Source organism: Eleutherodactylus coqui, chromosome 4 (genome assembly GCF_035609145.1).
Source record: "Eleutherodactylus coqui strain aEleCoq1 chromosome 4, aEleCoq1.hap1, whole genome shotgun sequence".
Lineage (NCBI taxonomy): Eukaryota > Metazoa > Chordata > Amphibia > Anura > Eleutherodactylidae > Eleutherodactylus > Eleutherodactylus coqui.
The window spans coordinates 2983628-3002042 of NC_089840.1; the positions used below are offsets into that span (position 1 = coordinate 2983628).

Here is an 18415-nt window from a genome sequence, read left to right on the forward strand (position 1 = left end):
ACATAAGAAAAGGCCAGGAAAGCATGTACTGGGTCACTACAGTAAGCTCCAGAACCTGTGATGTCACGCCCCTTGTGACCCACTGCAGCCAATAACAGCCCAGACCATTACATACATTGCGCCACTGTTTCCGATATAGCGCCACCGCTAGCCTTACTTCATTGTGCACAAAGCCTTTAGCAGTTGATGAATCGTAGGGTCAGCTGAAGAAGCACAGGGGGCGGTTGTCCATGTGGGTACATATATAGTAAATAACTGAACCTCAGGAAGCAGAAGGCGAGGTGTCCCCCCGGAGCCTCGCTCATGTGCAGAACCAGAGAGTACTGGCCGGCTCGGTGAGTTTCTGCTGCAGGTGCAGCAGGGGGGTCCAACCTTTGGGTGTCTTTGGGCCACACATTAAATTCACAAACACTAACGAAAGCCGATTAGCAAAAAAAGAATCCATGCGATCAGCAAAAAAGTCCTCACATAATAATCCTAATCCACAGTCCTCCACACAGAGTAGCAGAGCATGCAAGGCCAAAAAATTCCCCGCCCATCCAGTACAGCCTCTTACCCCCCAATCTTGATTCAGAGGAAGGAAAAAAACACCAATAAGGTAAAAGCCAATATTCCCATTTAAGGGAAAAAAAAATCCTGACTCCAATCTGGTAATTAGAATAATCCCGGATCACCGACCCTCCTGAGTAATCAGTGAGGTAACATGTAATATTGTAACACTCAAGACAGACGTCCAAACACTCTTATATCGTATCACCGTCACCGCGTCCTCAGGAGAGAGTCCATAGACTCACTGCTCTTACAGTAAAGAACCCCCTTCTGTGTTGTAGAAAGCGTCTATCCTCTAGATCAGTGGTCCCCAACCTTTTTGGCACCAGGGACCGGCTTCAAGCAAGACCATTTTTAGAAGACCTGGCAGGGTGGGGCGGGGCTTTGGTTATATGGGGCGGGGTTATGAAGGGGGTTGGAGTTTAGTGCATATTTATTTAATTATGACATTAAGAATGTCCTGGCAGTACACACATAGGGCAGTGGGCAGTATATAATCTATCAGCATACACACAGGGCAGCATATAATTTACTCCCCCCACCCCAGCACACACATAGGGCAGCATATAATTTACTTCCCCCTCCAGCACACACATAGGGCAGTAATAAGCAGCCCAGCCCCAGTAATAAGCAGCCCCCCCAGTAATAGGCAGCCCCCCCCAGTAATAGGCAGCCCCCGCCCCACAGTAATAAGCCCCCCCCCAGTAATAAGCAGCTTCCCAACCCATATACTTACCTCCTCCCTGCTGTCAGCGTCACTCCCTCTCTGCTTGCCCTGAGCCCGGCGCACACTGTAGTCAGTGTGTAGCCTGCCACGCTTTCTCCCTGAGTCCTCTCCTGCGGAACTAATGAGCAGGGGACTCGGGGAGGAGAATCCTGGCTGCACACTGATGTCAGTGTGCGACAGGATCAGTGGCAACAGCACGATTACCAGCGGGGAGCCGCGGCACCCCAGCTGGTAATCGCTTCAGTGGTGAGCGGTGTCGGCACGCCGCGGTCCACATAACACGAGCCAGCGTGCTGAAGGGGCCGCGGGATTGTTCCTTTTAGAACAAAAGTTCCCGGCGGTGCCGCGGATCGGCAGTAAACACCTAACAGCCCAGCCCCGGTCCGCGGATTGGTGGTTGGGGACTCCTGCTCTAGATGTAGAGAGCGCCCCCTTGTGACAGTCTGGGGTATAATAGATGATGACAGACATCTCTGTACTGACCCCTGATATATTATACATAGTTATTAGAGCGCCCCCTTGTTATAGTCCTGGGTATATTAGATGATGGCAGAGATCTCTGTACTGACTGCTGATATATCTATACATAGTTATTAGAGCGCCCCCTTGTTACATAGTAACATAGTAACATAGTAACATAGTATGTTATAGTCCTGGGTATAATAGATGATGGGAGAGATCTCTGTACTGACCCCTGATATATTATACATAGTTATTACAGCGCCCCCTTGTTACAGTCCTGGGTATAAAAGATGATAGGAGAGATCTCTGTACTGACCCCAGATATATTATACATAGTTATTACAGCGCCTCCTTGTTACAGTCCTGGGTATAATAGAGGATGGGAGAGATCTCTGTACTGACCCCTGATATATTATACATAGTTATTAGAGCGCCCCCCTGTTACAGTCCTGGGTATAATAGATGATGGGAGAGATCTCTGTACTGACCCCTGATATATCTATACATAATTATTAGAGCGCCCCCTTGTCTAAGTCCTGGGTATAATAGATAATGGGAGAGATCTCTGTACTAACTCCTGATATATCTATACATAGTTATTAGAGCGCCCCCTTGTTACAGTCTAGGGAATAACAGATGATAGGAGAGATCTCTGTACTGACCCTGATATATCTATACATAGTTATTAGAGCTCCATCTTGTTACAGTCCTGGGTATAACAGATGATAGGAGAGATCTCTGTACTGACCCTGATATATCTATACATAGTTATTAGAGCATCCCCTTGTTACAGTCCTGGGTATAATAGATGATGGGAGAGATCTCTGTACTGTCCCCTGATACATTATATATAGTTATTAGAGCGCCCCCTTGTTACAGTCCTGGGTATAATAGATAATGGGAGAGATCTCTGTACTGTCCCCTGATACATTATACATAGTTATTAGAGCGCCCCCTTGTTACAGTCCTGGGTATAATAGATGATGGCAGAGATCTCTGTACTAACCCCTGATATATTATACATAGTTATTAGAGCGCCCCCTTGTTACAGTCCTGGGTATAATAGATGATGGGAGAGATCTCTGTCCTAACCCCTGATATATTATATATAGTTATTAGAGCGCCCCCTTGTTACAGTCCTGGGTATAATAGATGATGGGAGAGATCTCTGTACTGATCCCTGATAGATCTATACATAGTTAATAGAGCGCCCCCTTGTTACAGTCCTGGGTATAATAGAGGATGGGAGAGATCTCTGTACTGACCCCTGATATATTATACATAGTTATTAGAGCGCCCCCCTGTTACAGTCCTGGGTATAATAGATGATGGGAGAGATCTCTGTACTGACCCCTGATATATCTATACATAATTATTAGAGCGCCCCCTTGTCACAGTCCTGGGTATAATAGATAATGGGAGAGATCTCTGTACTAACTCCTGATATATTATACATAGTTATTAGAGCGCCCCCTTGTTACAGTCCTGGGTATAATAGATGATGGCAGAGATCTCTGTACTAACCCCTGATATATTATACATAGTTATTAGAGCGCCCCCTTGTTACAGTCCTGGGAATAACAGATGATAGGAGAGATCTCTGTACTGACCCTGATATATCTATACATAGTTATTAGAGCTCCATCTTGTTACAGTCCTGGGTATAATAGATGATAGGAGAGATCTCTGTACTGACCCCTGATATATTATACATAGCTATTAGAGCACCCCCTTGTTACAGTCCTGGGTATAACAGATGATAGGAGAGATCTCTGTACTGACCTCTGATATATCTATACATAGTTATTAGAGCATCCCCTTGTTACAGTCCTGGGTATAATAGATGATGGGAGAGATCTCTGTACTGTCCCCTGATACATTATATATAGTTATTAGAGCGCCCCCTTGTTACAGTCCTGGGTATAATAGAGGATGGGAGAGATCTCTGTACTGACCCCTGATATATCTATACATAGTTATTAGAGCGCCCCCTTGTTACAGTCCTGGGTATAATAGATAATGGGAGAGATCTCTGTACTGTCCCCTGATATATTATACATAGTTATTAGAGCGCCCCTCGATCGTCTTTTCTCTAGACTAAATAACCCCAGTGTTTATAACCTCTCTGGGTATTGTAGTCCGCTTGTTCTGTTTATTACTTTAGTTGCCCACATTTGTACCCACTCATGCTCTGACATTTCCTTCCTAACGAGTGTTGGGCAGACGATGCCCGACACTGGTTCCTGTGAGGTTTGCTCTGCGCAGGATGCGTATCGCTGGATTGCTCACAGCACGGGCAGTAGGGGGCATGGCGGTTGGAGGGGCATTCTCTTCCTGCACCCCCCTCCATTCACTGTAAGCAGCGGTCGGTCAGTACCTAATGGCCGCTGTTTACGATGAACGGTGTGTCATTAAGATTTTATGCTGCTTAAGGGCTCCTGTCCACGGGCGCGGGTAACGCAGTGCATGCTGCAGCCTCCTGTCCATGGGCGCGGGTAACGCAGTGCATGCTGCAGCCTCCTGTCCATGGGCGTGGGTAACGCAGTGCATGCTGCAGCTTCCTGTCCACGGGCGCTGGTAACGCAGTGCATGCTGCAGCCTACTGTCCATGGGCGTGGGTAACGCAGTGCATGCTGCAGCCTCCTGTCCACGGGCGCAGGTAACGCAGTGCATGCTGCAGCCTCCTGTCCATGGGCGCGGGTAACGCAGTGCATGCTGCAGCCTCCTGTCCACGGGCGCAGGTAAAGCAGTGCATGCTGCAGCCTCCTGGCCACGGGCGCGGGTAACGCAGTGCATGCTGCAGCCTCCTGTCCACGGCTGTGGGTAATGCAGTGCATGCTGCAGCCTCCTGTCCATGGGCGCAGACAACGCAGTGCATGCTGCAGCCTCCTGTCCACGGGCGTGGGTAACGCAGTGCATGCTGCAGCCTCCTGTCCACTGGCGCGGGTAACACAGTGCATGCTGCAGCCTCCTGTCCGTGGGCACGGGTAACACAGTGCATGCTGCAGCCTCCTGTCCATGGGTGTGGGTAACGCAGTGCATGCTGCAGCTTCCTGTCCACGGGCGCTGGTAACGCAGTGCATGCTGCAGCCTCCTGTCCATGGGCGTGGGTAACGCAGTGCATGCTGCAGCCTCCTGTCCACGGGCGCAGGTAACGCAGTGCATGCTGCAGCCTCCTGTCCATGGGCGCGGGTAACGCAGTGCATGCTGCAGCCTCCTGTCCACGGGCGCAGGTAAAGCAGTGCATGCTGCAGCCTCCTGTCCACGGGCGCGGGTAACGCAGTGCATGCTGCAGCCTCCTGTCCACGGCTGTGGGTAATGCAGTGCATGCTGCAGCCTCCTGTCCATGGGCGCAGACAACGCAGTGCATGCGGCAGCCTCCTGTCCACGGGCGTGGGTAACGCAGTGTATGCTGCAGCCTCCTGTCCACTGGCGCGGGTAACGCAGTGCATGCTGCAGCCTCCTGTCCGTGGGCACGGGTAACACAGTGCATGCTGCAGCCTCCTGTCCACGGGCGCGGGTAACGCAGTGCATGCTGCAGCCTCCTGTCCGTGGGCACGGGTAACACAGTGCATGCTGCAGCCTCCTGTCCACGGGCGCTGGTAACGCAGTGCATGCTGCAGCCTACTGTCCATGGGCGCGGGTAACGCAGTGCATGCTGCAGCCTCTTGTCCATGGGCGTGGGTAACGCAGTGCATGCTGCAGCCTCCTGTCCGTGGGCACGGGTAACACAGTGCATGCTGCAGCCTCCTGTCCACGGGCGCGGGTAACGCAGTGCATGCTGCAGCCTCCTGTCCGTGGGCACGGGTAACACAGTGCATGCTGCAGCCTCCTGTCCACAAGCGGAGAATCATAGCGATTCTCTGTTCGCGGGGCTCAAATTGCAGCATGCTGCGATTTGCCGTGATTCTCCACGGTGAGCCTATCTGTCAGACAGGCTCACCCAGAGAACTGACAGCTCCCCCCCCTGCTCCCGTGGACAGGGGGTCTATAAGTGAAGGACTGGGTGATTCTCGTCCAGAGATGCAGTTTCTACACGGGACAATTATTGCACAAAACCCCGCGGGGGCGCAGGAGCCGGAACGATATCGGCCCGTGTAAAAGGGCAGTTACAGTTATAGCCCCCCAGTCCTTCTCCATGTCGGGGTCCCCAGTGGTTCCCCATGTAGTGTGTAATGGTGACACGTATCTCCTGCCGTGTGCAGACCCTCACATGTATCAGCGTAAGGCTAGGTTCACACAGGCGATCGCAATTTTGCCCTGAGAAAATGGCGCCTTTGTTCCTATGATCTTTAGGCATCAGCGATGCTTTTCCTTCCCGCATCGCATCGTTGCGGTTTATTATCACGCAAGTCAATAGGACTTCCTAATGGTAGAGATGCCTAGCATCACCCGACAATAGCAGGTTAGTGCGCTGCAGTGCGATAAAAGGAAGGCTCCGCGGGGAAACATGGGAGATAAAAGCCGCACATCGCCTAAAGATCGAGTGTGGCATCGCAGATGTGAAGGAAACCATTGGACTGCGCTGCTTTTATAATCCTGCGTCTTTACTCTCACCCTCAGATTTCTTTTGCCACTGTTCTGCCCCCAGATCCCCTTATGACCGCAGTCTGCCCTCTTGTGTTACTTTATAGAGTTTTGTATCGTCTGCGGATATTGATATTTTACTGCACAATCCTTCTAGCAGGTCAGTAATAAATAGATTAAAAAGAATAGAGCCCAATACTGCCCCCTGTGGTACCCCACTAGTAATAGCGACCCCTCCAATACTACCCCCTGTGGTACCCCACTAGTAATAGTGACCCCTCCAATACTGCCCCCTGTGGTACCCCACTAGTAATAGCGACCCCTCCAATACTGCCCCCTGTGGTACCCTACTAGTAACAGTGACCGCTCCAGTACTGCCCCCTGTGGTACCCTACTAGTAACAGTGACCGCTCCAATACTGCCCCCTGTGGTACCCCACTAGTAATAGTGACCCCTCCAATACTGCCCCCTGTGGTACCCCACTAGTAATAGTGACCCCTCCAATACTGCCCCCTGTGGTACCCCACTAGTAATAGTGACCCCTCCAATACTGCCCCCTGTGGTACCCCACTAGTAACAGTGACCGCTCCAGTACTGCCCCCTGTGGTACCCTACTAGTAATAGTGACCCCTCCAATACTGCCCCCTGTGGTACCCCACTAGTAATAGTGACCCCTCCAATACTGCCCCCTGTGGTACCCCACTAGTAACAGTGACCGCTCCAGTACTGCCCCCTGTGGTACCCCACTAGTAACAGTGACCCCTCCAATACTGCCCCCTGTGCTATCTCACTAGTAACAGTGACCCCTCCAATACTGCCCCCTGTGGTACCCCACTAGTAACAGTGACCCCCTCCAATACTGCCCCCTGTGGTACCCCACTAGTAACAGTGACCCCTCCAATACTGCCCCCTGTGGTACCCCACTAGTAACAGTGAACCTTCCAATACTGACCCCTGTGGTACCCCCTTAGTAACAGTGACCCTTCCAATACTGCCCCTGTGGTATCTCACTAGTCAGGGTGACTCCTGCAATACTGCCCCCTGTGGTACCCTACTAGTCACGGTGACCCCTGCAATACTGCCCCATGTGGTACCCCACTAGTAACGGTGACCCCTCCAATACTGCCCCCTGTGATACCCCACAAAAAACAGTGACCCCTCCAATACTGCCCCTATGGTACCCCACTAGTAACGGTGACCCCTCCAATACTGCCCCCTGTGATACCCCACTAGTAACGGTGGCCTTTTATGCAGCACAGTATCAAACACTTTGGGAAAGTCCAGATGCACAAGATCCAGTGACTCCCCAGCTCAGTATAGAACTTACCTCCTCGTAGAAGTGGATCAGGTTGGTCTGACATGAGCGATCTCTCATAAACTCACTGATACAGAGTTATAGAACTATTTTCCTTGAAGTCCTCCAGGATGGCATCTCTTAGAAACCCTTCAAACATTTTACCTACAATAGAAGTTAGACTTACCGGCCTGTAGTTTCCAGGTTTGCTTTTTGACTCCTTTTTGAATATCGGTTCCACATTAGCTATGCGCCAATCCAGTGGAACTGACCCTGTCACTATAGAGCCCTTAAATATAAGAAGCAAAGGTCTATGTATCACATTACTTAGTTTGCTTAAAATCTGGGGGTGCATGCCATCGGAACCCCGCGATTTGTCTATTTTAATCTTATTAAGACAGCTTTGCACGTCTTCCTGGGTCAGACTGGTGACATTTAGTGGAGAGTTTACTTTATGACTCTGCATCTCATCTGACATTTCATTTTCCTCTGTAAATACACAGGAGAAAAAACTATTTAATAGATTTTCTTTCCCCTCATCAGCCTCTACAACTTCTCCTACATTATTATTAAGGGGGCCAAAACTTTCGGTATTAATCTTTTTACTATTTATATAGTTGAAGAACAGTTTTCTGTTAGTTTCACTCTCTTTGGCAATAAGTCTCTCCGTCTCCATTTTTGCTGCTTTTATCTGATTGTTACCTCACTTACGTTTTTCCTTATAGGTTTTTAGTGTTTTTTTCGCTGCCTTCTTGTTTTATTAGATCAAACGCTTTCTTTTTGCTGGTTATCGCCCCTTCTACATCTGTATTGCCCCACATTGGTTTTCTCCTATTACTAAACCGTTTATTCCTGTATGGTATGAGCCGCTCACAGTAAGTAATTAGGATGTTCTTAAACGTTTCCCATTTACTGTCCGTACTCTTATTTTTGAGGACATTGTCCCAGTCAGTAAGGTAAAGGGCTTCTCTGAGCTGATGGAACTTGGCCTTCCTAAAGTTTAATATTTTTGTAGCTCCCCGATAAAACTCTCACTTGAAGACAAGTTGAAATATATTTTATGATTGTCGCTATATTCCCGGTGCCCCCAACCTGCACCCCTGTTATTCTGTCAGGTCTGTTGGTTAATATAAGGTCCACAATGGCCGCCCCTCTAGTTGCATCCTGTACAAGTTGGGGAAGGTAATTATTGTGATTTGCTGCTTCCTCTATTTGCCTCAGTAATAGATTTTCAGTGGCTTCTGTTATATTTGGTGTATATAGAAAACCCCTCTAAGGATTTTATTGTTGTTTTTTCCTCCATGTATTTCTACCCACAGAGACTCCACGTGTTTATCTCCGCCCCATATATCTTCCCGTAATGTGGACTTTAAACAAAATTTTACATAGAGACAAGCCCCTCCCCTTTCCATTTTTTACGATCCCTTCTGAACAGACTATAACCCAGTAAATTCACCGCTCAGTCACAGCTCTCATCCAACCAGGTCTCCATCATTCCCACTATGTCATAGTTTTCCTCAGACATGATTACTTCTGAACTGGATCATATTTTCCTCCAGCAGGCTTCAGGGTATTCTGTAGCTTCCAAATTGTATAGTGTGCACACATCATCGACCAGATCAGATGTAAGGTATCAGTCTCATGTCTAAAATGGCTCTCTGGGGAGAAACATCCAGACAGCCCCTTTTATTGGAAAGCATAACACCTGCCCTTTATGGGCGTTTAACAGATTACATCAGTAACATATATATATTCTTATTCGCTAGGTTATATAGAGTCCTCCGCCTCCCTGCCCACCCTTCTCCAAGTCCAGTGTAGTTTGGACTTTGTCTTCTTTAGCATGCAGTTTAGACATAGGAATTTCTGTGTACGTGACAAGTCATTGTTTAAGTAGTGTCTGTGTGGGGGGTGGGAGACGGCTAGGAAAACACTCAGTATTGCATACAGGTACACATGTAATACTATGGCCTTTAACTCTTAGAGGCTGCTTGTGCAACATAATATACCTATATATATATATATATATATATATATATATATATATATATATATTAGGCTAACATTATACCACACACACATCTTTTCACCATGCCATTGTCCAGCAATTACTATAATGAAATTATGCAGTCGTTAGCCTCTAAGAGTTAAAGTCACTACAGCTGCGTAATACATCTAGTTTAGTACAAATCGATAGACATTTTATACTGACTAATCATCATGTCTATCACAATCCCCCCTTAAAATGTCTATCCTCTAACTCTCCATCTAATTTTCACAGTTCTCTGCGCGTGAGCCTATAATCGGAGCGCGTTGAAGGTTCGATTTAGGGTCTTCAAGGGGGTGTAGGACTTGTCCACTCCTTCTGGGGATGCATCCTGCAAACTCATTGTGGGAGCGGCTTTTCCAGCATCCGTTTCACAGGTCTCTCTGATACAGAGGATAACACAGCAGACTAGAACGAAAAAGATAATCCGTTCACATACAACAGCAACGCCCGTCTGTGCCAGGATCCTTTACCACCCGCTCATCCATGGTGAGTACTGGTCCCAAAGGTTAGCTCTTTTTAGTTAGTGCGGTCAGCTTCTTAATGGCAACTGTGTCTTTACCCGCGGGTCACGTGTCGCCTGGGATGTAGGTACAACAAGTCTCCCCTATCATCTTACAGACACTCCCCTTTTTAGCTAAAATCATATCTAAGGCCATTCTATTTTGAAAAGTCCTAGTCGAGGTAGGTCCTATTGGTCGACTAGTCCCTATAAGGCGTCTCTAGTACAATTTATAAACCACTGCTAATTATAATAAACATAATTAATCCAGTCAAGATTTTATTTACCATAATGATCAGGAAAATGGACTCAAATCTAGTTTTAACTTGGTCTCTATTTTTTTTAAACTTGTCAGGTACCCCCCTTGGCTATCCTATGACGTCAATGTATACGTGTAGATCAAAACTACCACCAGGGGTCTCTCTTCTCGCTCTAGTATAATGTTACAATACTAGTAGTGTGCACAGGTACGCACGGCCTGGGACTCCCTAATCTTCACCCACACCAATGTCCCTCCTGGAGATAGTCCTAATGGTGAACACGTCCAGGTCGCCTCACCCTGACCCTACACTACCTAGTGACAAGACTGGAAGGAACCGCCGTACCTATGCGGAAAACAAGGATAGACCAACATGACAGGATAACCACAAAACACAGACTGAGTTGGATCGAGATAAACTAACTATTGGGGGTAACCTCATTATCCTCAATGGTGTCTGACAGGATGTGGAGGAGCATAAGGGCTTTACTAAGGCACACTCCCCTGTCCAATTACCCTCCAGGCGGGTCCTCTACCTCATGTCTCCACAAAGCCAGTAAACGTCTCCTAATTACTGGACCTGATTCTGTGTCCATTCCCCTCCTATCGTACCGTAGGAGGAGCCATACCCGTTAGTGAGTTCCTCAAAAATCTCCCTCCACCCTGCCTATTTGCCTGGCAGGTGTAGTTTCCAGGGTAGTCAGTAATACTCTCTCCGGTGCAAAACACTTAAGTAGTTATAGAGTATTGCTTCTTCCACTTCTCACGGACAGTGTAATTAGCGGAAATGTTCGTGAAGAGACTAATAAACCACTCTTCAGCATCTACAGGGAGATTTAGGGGGACCATCCCCGAGTGTGTCCCCCCGTCCCCCGGGCTTGGATCTCCCATGGTTAGTGTAAAAACCGCATTAAAACCAAGCAACATACTAAGTTCAGCCTTCCAATACCTGCTGTCCTTATTATTCTCAAGGAGGGTTATACGACTAATTAGGGATTTCCCGCTCTTATTTTTCTTATTTAAGGCACTTCGCGGTTTATAGGACCAGTCTATTCCTGCGTTACATCCCACTAATCCCCAATAACGGCAGTCTTCTCCCCAGACGTTATCAGTGGCGCGAACATATTGTATTCCCCGGGTATGTAAGTCATATAACCAGCTGGACTGAGCTAAATCTGGCCTGCGGTGGGATCTTGCACCTAGACACGGGACCACAGTACAATAGTCGAAGGAATATGCGGCTACTTGAGTGTTGGACGAGTTATACCAGAAGGTAACCATACCCTCATATTCTTCCAACTAAGGATTCCAGTTGCCACCCTCCTCTCTCACTAGCCCTAACCAGAGTAATGTCATCGGCACAACTAAGACTGGTCTCCCGGATCTGAGGCTTTCTTACAGTATGAAGCATGGATCCATGTAAGTCTTTCGGCTAGTTTCACAGCTGTGGCAGTAGTCAGAAGCACCTAGTAGGGCCCATCAAATCGGGGCTCAAGAGGGTGTTTCCTGAGGAACTTCTTGACGCGCACCCAATCCCCAGGCTGCAAGATATGTGTCCCAGTGTCTGCCTCTGAGTCTGGAAGAGAACACCTGTGCATAGGCTTTGGTTAGTTCTTTAACAACGGAAATCACATACTCAGTCAACACATCAGATTGTAATTGTAACTACTGAGGATAATAACGACCTAGCCTTGGGGCTAGCCCAAACAATCTCGGAGGGAGATAATGCATGATCCCCCCCCTGGGTTCATATCTAACACTGAATAGGGCTATTGGATGACAGTCTTTTCAGAGTGGCGTCATTTTTAAGTATCTTACTTTTTAGCGTGCCACTACGTCTCTCCACCTTTCCACTACTCTAAAGGTGGTAGAGTATGTAAAAGGCCTGGGATACACCCAGAGCAGACATGACATGTTACATTCACCTGTGAAGTTTATACCTCTGTCTGACTCTGAATCACTTCTGGTACCCCATATTCACAGTTTACCTCATTCATGAGCTTCTTTGCGGTTACCTACTTGTTTGCCTTGGTAACAGGGTTGGCCTCCAACCTGCAAAGACATCAACAACAACAAGCACGTATTCATACTTCCCAACAAGTGGGGAGCTGAACGTAGTCAATTTGCAATCCCTGAAATGGGTAGAGTGGTCCCAGCAAGTGTGATGTGGCAAATTTACTCCTGCCCTGACTCACCTATGGCATAGATCATGCTAAACTGGACAAATGCAGCAGCTACAGAGAACCCAGGAGTCGCCCATCCTCTTTCAAGCGTCGTCATCATTGCCGCTTTACTAGGTGGGTCTTTCCGTCCATCAGTTGGGCCATCATGGGATACAGGAACTGTGGTAGGCAAGTGCTGTTGACTGTTCACCATACGCTGTCCTGTTTCTGCTGCTCCCATATTAGTCCATTTATTCTTTCCTTCCTTGCTGGCTTGTAACTGTAAAGTCTTTAGCATATCAAAGTCCAAATGTTTGTCAATGTCCAAAGTTTTTGCCACTGACTCATGCTGTCAGTATCTTTCTTCTTTCTTCCACGGCTTGAGGGCCGCTGCCTTTGCTGTGCTGTTGGTGAGGGTGTCGTCTCTCGCTTCTCCAGTGTAGAAATCGGTGCGAACTCTCAACTTTGTCAGGTAGAAGTAGGGCCTCCATGAGACTCTGCACCGCTGCACCATTCTCAATTGGTTGTCCTGCTAAGGTAAAAACTGTCTGGCCTTCCATATTGGGCCGTAATCATGAGCTATGCCAAATGCATACCAGTAGTCAGTGTAAAGGGTTGCCGTCTTACCTCTCGCCACTCTACTCGCCTCAGTGAGGGCCTTCAGTTCCGCTTCTTGTGCTGAGACATGCGGAGGCAGAGCTTCTGCTTCTAGGACATCTTGTTGTGTGACCACTGCATATCCGATGTGGAGTCATCAATCCTCACCCTGGTACCATCTGCAAAAAGCTCAACATATGCATTATCAACAGAGGTTCCGGTAACTGTTTGCATACCTGCAGTTTCTTACTGTATTAGTACTAAATAATCGTGCTGATGTTCTATTTCATATGGCTCGGAATCTTGTAGCACAAAATCATTTATTTCCTTTTTATCTTATTTCATTTTTTTTTTTTTTTTTTTTTTAAACCCAATAGCTGATCTACAACACCTAGATCATCTATGACCCAGATCACCTATGCCTCCCCCCTTTTGAACCAGAATACTCAATGGAAAAAGAGTAATCGCGTTCAAACTAGTACAACGTTGAAAAAGGAAACCAAGAGGCACAAAAACAAGCACTGTGTAGGTCAAGGTGACATTGTATGCAGCGAAGTCTGAGCGAAAATCTCCTTTAGATTTTTTTTTTTTTCCCTTCAGGTCGCAGTTAGCATTTTTTAACACAAGGGGGCGCAACACAAGTAAAATTTACGTCACCCAGTGTAATAGTATTTCAGGGAACATCCAGCGTTTAACTTTCACTCTCCTGTCGGAATATAATTATAGCTTCAGTGTAGACTGACACTAGAATATACAAAAGACTTAAGGAAAAAACTAAAGAATACGGATGAATTAACATCCTACTCTGGGCAATTCAGTCCCTCTTTCTCACATAACAAGTAAAATTACTTCATCAAATTGCGTGAAAAAGTTTGCTGGGTGACTATAGGGAAATTATTCCATCTGTAGGAGCCTTCCGTAAAATCATTTGTCTTAGCATCCATTGGAGAAGCTGGCAGTGGAAAACAGAGCCCCTGGGAACACACCATGAGAGGGCATCCCCTGTCATGGATTCCTGGCCTCTGTCCCCCATACATATTACAACTTTCGGCCGCAGTTCTCTGGCGCGGCCGATTCAGCCAATCAGCTGGCTGGAATCGGCACCACGTGACACAGCGGCGTGCCCGCGCATTGCCGTGCACGATGAGCTGTTCCCGCGCGTCACGTGGGCTGTGACGTCACCGAGCCTTGCATTTGCCCGCGGATTTTGACCACCATTGATCTACGGAGGAAGCAAGCTGATGGTTGGAGCCTTTTCCCCAATTTACAAGATGGGAGAGTAAGATTTGTGCGCTACGTGTGGTGAGTACCCACCTGAGATTTGTGCGCTGTGCGCTACGTGTGGAGATGCGGTCACCTGAGATTAAAGGAGATGTCCCGCGCCGAAACGGTTTGTTTTTTTTTTAAACCCCCCCCCCGTTCGGCGCGAGACAACCCCGATGCAGGGGTTAAAAAAACCACCCGCACAGCGCTTACCTGAATCCCGGCGGTCCGGCGTCTTCATACTCACCTGCTGAAGATGGCCGCCGGGATCCTCTGTCTTCATGGACCGCAGGGCTTCTGTGCGGTCCATTGCCGATTCCAGCCTCCTGATTGGCTGGAATCGGCACGTGACGGGGCGGAGCTACACGGAGCTACACGGAGCCCCATAGAGAAGAGGAGAAGACCCGGACTGCGCAAGCGCGGCTAATTTGGCCATCGGAGGGCGAAAATTAGTCGGCTCCATGGAGACGAGGACGCCAGCAACGGAGCAGGTAAGTATAAAACTTTTTATAACTTCTGTATGGCTCATAATTAATGCACAATGTACATTACAAAGTGCATTATTATGGCCATGCAGAAGTGTATAGACCCACTTGCTGCCTCGGGACAACCCCTTTAATGCGCCGTGCGCTACGTGTGGAGACGCGGTCACCTGAGATTAATGCGCCGTGCGCTACGTGTGGAGACGCGGTCACCTAAGATTAATGCGCCGTGCGCTACGTGTGGAGACGCGGTCACCTGAGATTAATGCGCCGTGCGCTACGTGTGGAGACGCGGTCACCTGAGATTAATGCGCCGTGCGCTACGTGTGGAGACGCGATCACCTGAGATTTGTGCGCTGTGCGCTACGTGTGGAGACGCGGTCACCTGAGATTAATGCGCTGTGCGCTACATGTGGAGACGCGATCACCTGAGATCAATGCGCCGTGCGCTACGTGTGGAGACGCGATCACCTGAGATTAATGCGCCGTGCGCTACATGTGGAGACGTGGTCACCTGAGATTAATGCGCCGTGCGCTACGTGTGGCGAGTACCCACCTGAGATTTGTGCGCTGTGCGCTACATGTGGAGACGCGATCACCTGAGATTAATGCGCCGTGCGCTACGTGTGGAGACGCGATCACCTGAGATTAATGCGCCGTGCGCTACGTGTGGAGACGCGATCACCTGAGTTTAATGCGCTGTGCGCTACGTGTGGAGGCGCGGTCACCTGAGATTAATGCGCCGTGCGCTACGTGTGGAGACGCGATCACCTGAGATTGATGCGCTGTGCGCTACGTGTGGAGACGCGGTCACCTGAGATTAATGCGCCGTGCGCTACGTGTGGTGAGTACCCACCTGAGATTTGCGCGACGCCATCTGACGCGACCTGACTTTTTTTGCAGATTTGTGCGCTACGTGTGGAGACGCCACCCGAGATTTGTGCGCTACGTGTGGAGACAACACCCAAGATTTGTGCGCTACGTATGGTGAGTACGTCACCTGAGATTTGCGCGACACCACCTGACGCAACCTGTCTTTTTTTGCAGATTTGTGTGCTCGGTTGGAGACGCGCCACCCGAGATTTGTGTGCCTTATTGCAAAATTACGTGTGGAGAGGATCCTGACGTTTGGATGCGTTTCGAGAAGAATTTCGCTTTGCTCGGACACCATCTGACATCACTCAGCGAGGTAAGCTGCTGCATCTGCCCATATGCGCATATTTGCAGGTTTTCGCTTGCATCTGCGGACATGCGAATATTTGGTGCATATTTGCAGGTTTTCGCTTGCATCTGCTGACATGCGCATATCTGGCGCATATTTGCAGGTTTTCGCTTGCATCTGCTGATATGCGCATACTTGGCGCATATTTGCAGGTTTTCGCTTGCATCTGCTGACATGCGCATACTTGGCGCATATTTGCAGGTTTTCGCTTGCATCTGCTGATATGCGCATACTTGGCGCATATTTGCAGGTTTTCGCTTGCATCTGCTGATATGCGCATACTTGGCGCATATTTGCAGGTTTTCGCTTGCATCTGCTGATATGCGCATATTTGGCGCATATTTTCCGGTTTTCTCCTGCATCACCTGATATGTGCATATTTGCTGGTTTTTGCTTACATGTGGTGATATGCTCTCCGTTTTCCACAGGACGACTCGTGTGGAGAGGAACCTGACATTTGGCTGCGTTTTGTTTTTGTACGGAACCGGAGATTGGCGTTTTAGGTGCTGATCTCACATTTGCCCCCCACCTTTTGGAGAGGACGACTCTTCTGGAGAGGAATTTCGCTTCGCTAGGACACCACCTGACGTCACTCGTCAAGCTGCTGCATCTGCCAAATTTTTCATTGCTTGCATCTGCTCATGTGTACATGCATGCAAGCGTACATGCATGTGTGCGTACATGCGTGCATGTATGTATGCATGTATGTATGTGTGTATGTATACATGTATGTATACATGTATGTATGTATGTATGTATGTACGCATGCATGTATGTATGTATTTATGTATAATTTTTCTGACCTGGTTGGGGGAGTAGTGGTCATTGTAAGTGGGTTGAGCGGATCTAGGGATCAGTAATACTGGTGGGATGTGACTGTTAACCTGCTGATTTCTCGTCATTTCCTGCAGATCTGACGTCCTTGAGAACGGGAAGGCTGGCAGACAGTGAAGAGACCCTCGACGTTCAGCAATCTTTAAACCCTTCTTTTTATGAACTGTGTTTTCCCAGTGACTCTCTTTTTGTTAATACGCTTTTAAAAAAAAATAATTATGACGGAGGATCCTGAAAAACTGCGCAATATTTTACTGCAATGCAGTAAAAAAGAAAAGACCCAAAAACACAGCGGCCTTTTGTCTATATCACGGAATGAACCTTGGTGTAACATCCACACTAGCAATAAATTAGAAAATCTGAATTGGGTGGAGTCTGTCTGGTTTTCACTATACGCCGCATTAATCTCAGGTGACCGCGTCTCCACACGTAGCGCATGGCGCATTAATCTCAGGTGACCGCGTCTCCACATGTAGCGCACGGCGCATTAATCTCAGGTGATCGCGTCTCCACACGTAGCGCACAGCGCACAAATCTCAGGTGACCGCGTCTCCACACGTAGGGCACGGCGCATTAATCTCAGGTGATCGCGTCTCCACACGTAGCGCACGGCGCATTAATCTCAGGTGATCGCGTCTCCACACGTAGCGCACGGCGCATTAATCTCAGGTGACCGCGTCTCCACACGTAGCGCACGGCGCATTAATCTCAGGTGATCGCGTCTCTACACGTAGCGCACGGCGCATTAATCTCAGGTGATCGCGTCTCCACACGTAGCGCACAGCGCACAAATCTCAGGTGACCGCGTCTCCACACGTAGCGCATGGCGCATTAATCTCAGGTGATCGCGTCTCCACACGTAGCGCACGGCGCATTAATCTCAGGTGATCGTGTCTCCACACGTAGCGCACGGCGCATTAATCTCAGGTGACCGCGTCTCCACATGTAGCGCACAGTGCACAAATCTCAGGTGGGTACTCACCACACGTAGCGCACGGCGCATTAATCTCAGGTGATCGTGTCTCCACACGTAGCGCACGGCGCATTAATCTCAGGTGACCGCGTCTCCACACGTAGCGCACGGTGCATTAATCTCAGGTGACGGCGTCTCCACACGTAGCGCACGGCGCATTAATCTCAGGTGACCGCGTCTCCACACGTAGCGCACGGCGCATTAATCTCAGGTGATCGCGTCTCCACACGTAGCGCACAGTGCATTAATCTCAGGTGATCGCGTCTCCACACGTAGCGCACGGCGCATTAATCTCAGGTGACCGCGTCTCCACACGTAGCGCACGGCACATTAATCTCAGGTGATCGCGTCTCCACACGTAGCGCATGGCGCATTAATCTCAGGTGATCGCGTCTCCACACGTAGCGCACGGCGCATTAATCTCAGGTGACCGCGTCTCCACACGTAGCGCACAGCGCATTAATCTCAGGTGACGGCGTCTCCACACGTAGCGCACGGCGCATTAATCTCAGGTGACG

General features: G+C 48.8%; 1 long non-coding RNA gene across 2 annotated transcripts; it reads left to right on the plus strand.

Moving 5' to 3' along the window:
* Positions 1-14193: 14193 nt before the first annotated feature.
* LOC136624554 (uncharacterized) lies at positions 14194-17101 on the plus strand. Of its 2 annotated transcripts, none has more exons than XR_010792345.1 (3): positions 14194-14425; positions 15950-16057; positions 17002-17101. It is a non-coding gene; the product is annotated as an uncharacterized lncRNA (long non-coding RNA). The 2 variants fall into 2 exon arrangements; XR_010792346.1 differs by lacking the exon at positions 17002-17101 and adding an exon at positions 16519-16685.
* Positions 17102-18415: the final 1314 nt, after the last annotated feature.